Below are 6,821 nucleotides of genomic sequence, written 5' to 3' on the forward strand. Positions count from 1 at the left end.
TGTCTTCTCTGTGGTATGGTGGTGATGGAAAACCCTCGTCTGGTCAGGCTGTAGTGGGTCACTGGGTCTCCCAGCCCCGGGGAGGGGAACAGCCCGGTGCTGTTGCCTCCTTTGCCTCTTCGGGTGTAGTCGGATCTTCCCTCTATTGGTTTCTTCTGGATAACTTCAGAACCTCTTAGGACTCTCCGTTTGGCAGAGTGTGGTCTTCGCTTGTTGAACAAAGTCAGAAAAAGACTTTGCTTCCAACGATGTCCTCAGCGATCTCTGGAGCCTAAGTCCCGCGTCGTCTTCCCGTCTCTCGGGCAAAAGAGGAAGGTGAAGATTCTTCAGAACTCTGGCCAAGTTCCCTTTGCTGTTCTTCTGACGGCTCCGGCGAACTACTCCCAACAAATGTCTCTGCGCTTCCCTTTTTATACTTTCTCTCTCTCTTACAAACACATACACCGTTTTACACACAGTTCTACCTCTTGGTACGCCCATATCCTTGACTCATAGGTCTTAAGACTCAACCTTTTTCCTGTTACACACACAACAGTTGCATAGAATCATGTGTTTTACAGCAAATACATTTAACACACACTCAGTTGCTATGACAATGTTCTGCAAATAGGCCTCAGCCCATCCTGTCATCCTGTGGAAACTCCAAGTTCCTCATTTCTAAGGGGACTTCTGCCATTCTCACTTCTGTTTTCTTAAGGCCTGGACACACAAGCCTATGAGGCCTGTACGCACACACAGAGCCTAAACAAGGATTACTTCACACAGAATCACTTCTTAAATCATTCTTCTCAATCTGAACATAATAAATCATCTGAGTCATTACTTCAATCAAATCAACACTTCAAAAAATATATATGTATTTTAGCAAGCACAATCATATGGTTAACTTATAATGTTTCTTCTTAAGATCTTTATTTGTCTGCTTCAAATCCTTTGTTACCTTAGGGCCGTAATGAGCCTGAGTCCTCTCTGAGACCTCAACATCTGCATCTTACTTGACAATATATATATATATATAGCTATATCTTGTGTATCTTTATTTTTATTATTCTTATTGTTTTGGTCTGGAACAGGTCCACAATACATTTCACTGCATATTAAACTATGTATAATTGTGTTTGTGATAAATAAAGGCCTTGAATCTTGAATCTTGAAATCATACATGATGGTAAGACAGCTGTTTAAACATGCCAAAATTAAATAAATCCATGCTTAAATTCGTAAAGGTTAGCTCACATCAAGGTTCTGCAGTGGCTTCCTCCCACAGGCAGTCAGACTGTTGAACACCTAAGACCTGCACACACCCGTCACCTCCATACCCAAAAGTGCAGTCACATTAATCTCACTCATTATCACCCAAGTAGCGAGTATGATTGCGTCTGATGTATGCTTGTGTTTTTGTTTTGTTTTGTTTTGTGTAGTTTAGTATTTTTAATTTATCTTATATTTATTTTTACCTTATATTTATTCTTAACTTTTAGAGTATTACCTTTATTTATGAATGGATGTGAGAAACGTCATTTTGTTTAACTGTGTATTACGTACATTGCAGAATGACAATAAAGCTGAAGTTGAAGTTGGAATTCCATTGTATATATGGGAAAACGTTATTTTTGATCATAAAACACGTGTTATCTGATTTATATAGGGGATGCCAATAAAGGATTGGCTTCCACATCGGGAAGTTGGCACCAGTACTAAAAGTAGACAACAGGTTAGTGTTGAGACTGGACTGGGCTGACAGGCAGTTCAGGAGGGGCAGGATTGTTATGCGAGGCACAGAGACACACCTTGGCAGGAAAAAGCTGTACTTTCCCAATCAAAACAAACAAAAAAATGGAGTAAAGCTTAGCTGGATTATAGTTTTCAGTGCTTTCAAATAAAAACAGAAGTGTTGGAAGATGAACTGATGGTGCACACTGTGCTGCACTCAGCTACACTCTAGGAGGTAACTGGATCACTCTATAAATGACCTACTGTGAGAAAAAGGTTTATATCCTGTAATAAATAAACTTAAATAGTACAGTTAAAACGACTACAAACAATTTAAAGCTAAAGAAACGAGTGTCTTGGTATCTGGCTAGAATTAGGTGTGCACAATTTTTTAAATGTATTTTTGTCTTGACAAGAGCATTACTTACAAAAATAAACACATCATACAACAATGTAGAGAACATGTGAATTTGAGAATGCAAAAACACAGCTCTGAGCTCACATCATTCCAACAAATGGAAATTTTCTAGAGGTCAACTTTACTGGCTGTGACTCATCCATCCATCCATCCATCCATCCATCCATCCTCTACACACCGCTTTATCCTCACTAGGGTTGCGGGGGGTGCTGGAGCCTATCCCAGCTGACTCGGGCGAAGGCAGGGGACACCCTGGACAGGTCACCAGACTGTCACAGGGCTACATATACAGACAAACAATCACACTCACATTCACACCTATGGGCAATTTAGAGTTATCAATCAACCTCAGCATGTTTTTGGACTGTGGGAGAAAGCCGGAGGGCCTGGAGAAAACCCACGCATTCACAGGGAGAACATGCAAACTCCAGGCAGAAAGATCCCAGGCCCAGGCCGGGATTTAAACCGGGGATCTTCTTGCTGCAAGGTGAAAGTGCTAACCACTACCCCACTGTGCAGCCCTTAACTAAATAACAATACAATATAATAACATACAATAGCAGTTTGACATATACAAGCATATAATTTTTGACTTATATTCCCATAGTGTATTTCTAAATTAAGTTAAGAAGATATCACCATTTGGGTTAGAATACATCCTTCTACAATGTGCTTGAAACTTTTCCATTTTCTCAAAGTTGCCAGGGTGACACTTCCTACCCTAAATGATGTTTGGGTTACTGAAAAGGAGTGAAGTAAAATAATAGAAGCTAAAAACAGTTTGTTTTGAACCTTAACAGTGATATATCACCAACATACAGAATCGGAATGACAATACATTTTCCTCATCGCTGAGAATGCAATTTAGTTCTACTATTACAATTTAGTTCTTTTTCTTGCATTACGCTCCACTGGGGACTCATTTCCCCACTGACTATATAATTTTATTTAATTAAATGCTACTATTGTACAGTTCTTGCTACTGTTCTATGATCTACGTGCCTTGAATCTCCCCCAAAACTCACCTCTGACACTTCTCCAGTCCTTTGTCGTACTGTAGTTGTGTTTGATTGGTCAATATTTTATTTAGCATGTAATTGCCAATAAAGATGTCATGGTACTACAACTAGTAATTCATGTACAAGAAAATATATTTCTTTGTAATTTTGCATTCTTAATATATACATGGGCTGATCCTAAATATTTCTGACTTAACTTTAAAAGACATGAATATGTACAACGTATGCTCAGCACATGGTTTGCATTGAATATGAAAATAACTTTAGTGGAGGGATGAAAGAAGAGTGGTTAAGCTAACTACCCATGTATTAATAATGTTTTACTGTCAACTCAGTTCACTCACCACAAACTAATTGCAAGTCAGGTTTCAGTGTTAGTTTTCTAAAATTCTATTTACATGCATTAAAAAGACAAAAAATCAAGTAAAAGTCAATGCACTGTATACATACACAAATAAATGACAAAAATAAGGAGGTAGCACATTTTAAAACAGCCTTCGAGTTAAATGTGTAGTTGTATTAATCATGTATGATTTACTTTCTTTGAAAATGCAAACTTGTTATCACTGTGCTTCCCACAGTTATAATTTCATCATCTGTACCTAGATTTAAGGACCAGCAGTCATTTTATTGGTACCCGATTTAGACAGTAAACTCACTGCGAATTGTGGACTGCACTGACATTAAGTGTTGTCGGAATGGAACAATGTGTTAAAAATAGATATTTTGGTTTCTGTAAAGAGGTGAGTTGTGCTGGGGGAAATGCAACTAGTTCTAAAAGTCTGACTACATGTACGATAACGCCTGTTGACCTATAATCTCATGATCCTCTACAAAGGCTGTGAACATGATAGTGGGTTTCTTACCTTTGTGATCCACTTCTATGTGACACAGTGAGATTCCATGTTCCAGCAATGAGTAAAGCAGCAGTCATTCCCTCTGTTGTTGTCTGAACTACAATCCAGCATCATCACAGCTGATTATCTAAATTTCATTATATTTTTGTGTTCTTGTGGTCTGGATAATCCAGTGATAGACAGTAAGGATCACAAAAAGGGTCTCAAATTGAAACTGCAACAAACACTCAATCCCAAAGTTTCAGATTTAAATTCGGAAGCTAAAAAAAGAGTTGAAAATCAAATGAGCCTGTGAAACATTCAGTTCAGATTCCACAGTCACAATCCACAAGCAGTTTGTTCAATTACAAATGAAAAAAAACGTCACTGAAAGCTGAGTCACATACGGATCCTTGTGGCAATTTGTAAAATTTCACAGAAACTTGCAGGCATCCAAAAAAAAACTATAGATGAACTCTTGTTTTCTTCAAGTATCCACACAGAGTATGTTCTTGTTTTTTTGACTCTGTACTCTTCTTTTTCCCTCTCCGTTACGATGTCTTCAAGAGAGACTGTCTCTGCTGTTTCACATTCTATCAAACAGAATGTATAGAGAATGACAGATCAGTCATGGTGTACAAATGTGGAGGCTTTAAAACTCACACTGCTGCATTCCTGCTGGTGGCAGTCACACCCAGAGTTCACATGCTGCATTGTCTGTGTGTGTAGTGTGTGTGCATGCATGCGTCAGACTGCTGTCGGTCAGTGTTCAAACATCGCTATGGGGTCATCATGTCTGATATGTATTTGATTTTTCAGATGTAGATAAGCAGACAACACCATATACTGAATTTTGTTTCTCTCTTTAACAATGTTACACCAGGAACATAACTTAGCATGTCACAACTAACTGAAGGACATAAAAAAATCGGACACAACACATACAATACTTATTTAAAGCTATTAAAAAAAACAAAAAACCAATATGAATCTCTGACAGGGCAAATGCAGCACAATAGCATCTGTGATATATTAATGAATGGAATGTTGTATGGTGCAGGAAAGGATTCTACATGTCACCAAAGCAGCACCAAACACAGTGAAAGCCAGTAGTTCCCCACAGTGGAGACAGTCCGGTCATGTGAGCCTGATGACCCCCAATGCCACCCTCAAGGCTTGTGTGGGGAGAAAGTATTGATGCCTGATGACTGGTGGAAACAGAAACACAAAGTACCATATTATTACGGAAAGAAATGAGTGGGCATAACAAAAAAAATCTAAAATAATTGTGTAATAACTATAACATGTGTCTGTAAAAAAATACACAGCAGGTGGAAATGTGTCAGATGTTATATTTTTTTCTGTCATCATCGGTGTAAGAGTATCATAAATACCTTCACATTATCATTCACTCCAGCTATGTGTGTGTCTTTTTTATTCACTGTTACTTCTTTTATTCTTTAATAAAATACAAAGACAAATAGTGTTGCATCTTGACTGTTTTTGCTACGGCTCATCCAGATTTCCACAACACTGACAGAATTCAGTAATGCAACAACAATACTCTGTTACACCAACACTTACTGTAATTGAGTAGGAAAATGCTGCTGAAACTGGAATGAATGTCCTCTACTTCTTGTTTAAGGTTTATTGGCTGTTGGATAACAGCAAATTGGTGCCTTACTGCCACCAACTGGTATAGTGTGTGTATTGTGTTTTCCTACTTATACAGTGTTTTAAAAAGTGTACTGCTTAATCTAGTGTCAAAATCTTAGTCTTGATATTATTGTCTTGTCTCTCCTGAGACCCACTGATCACTCCTATCTGATACATACGGCTACTTATTGCTCTAGAGTTCAACCTCAAAACAGGAGTAAATATCAGATCATTACTCACTAATAGTTACTTCCATTTTGAGGTTGAGCTCTGAAACAGTCAATGCTATTCCTACTTTATTTCTCTTAATCTTTGAAGCACTGGTGTAGATCTGTAAGTAACTGTGGCAGCTATCAATAAACCTATGTCTGTGAATTAAAAATGGCTTCCTTGTTTTTGTTCTTCTTAGTTTGCTGTGACATCCTGATGTTTCCCTAGTTGTTTAGCTGGAAACTGCGAGGCGGATGGTTAACTTATCTCATTAATTGTTGCTGATTGCTTACTTATAGGGAATCCATAGGCAACTTTGGATTGTTGGGTTCTCTGTTCCTTGTTTATAATTTGTAAGGTCTGTACCTTATTATGTTAAGCGCTGTGAGATGACATGTTGTGAACTGGTGCTATATCAATAAAATGGAAATGAATTGAATCTAGTTGTTATGTTCAGTAGTTCTGTTGCTTTTTGTGTTACTGTCCACCCAAAGCTTCTTGTTCCCCCCACCCCCTCTCTTTCTTCCAGCACGGTTTCAAGTCCTGTGTTGAATGATCATGACTGTGTTCCTGTAAATGAACCTAGTTGTTTGGTAATAACTGTGTCCTCATCATTTCCATCGCCATTTCTCCCATTTTCAACCTGTAGTGCTGATGTAGTTTTCAGCGGTCCAGTGCATAACAATAATGCATTATAGAACACATCCATAATCCAGTGCTGCCTGAGGTACACCATAATAAACAGTCCTTAGTGCACTTCTGCCTTCCCTTACCACTAAACATCACAACTGAATATATACATTTCTTGATTAAACAATTTTAGTTTATAATGCTTGTCTTTTGAGAAGTCAAAATCCCATTAATGAGACCATTCTTCTGCTTTTGCATTACCCTCTTGCAGTTTTAAACATGAATTCAGGGCTTCATAGTCAATGTCTGTTGAACGACCGACTTAAATCTTCCCCGCGG

This window comes from Acanthochromis polyacanthus, chromosome 1 (assembly GCF_021347895.1).
Source record: "Acanthochromis polyacanthus isolate Apoly-LR-REF ecotype Palm Island chromosome 1, KAUST_Apoly_ChrSc, whole genome shotgun sequence".
NCBI classification, from domain to species: domain Eukaryota; kingdom Metazoa; phylum Chordata; class Actinopteri; family Pomacentridae; genus Acanthochromis; species Acanthochromis polyacanthus.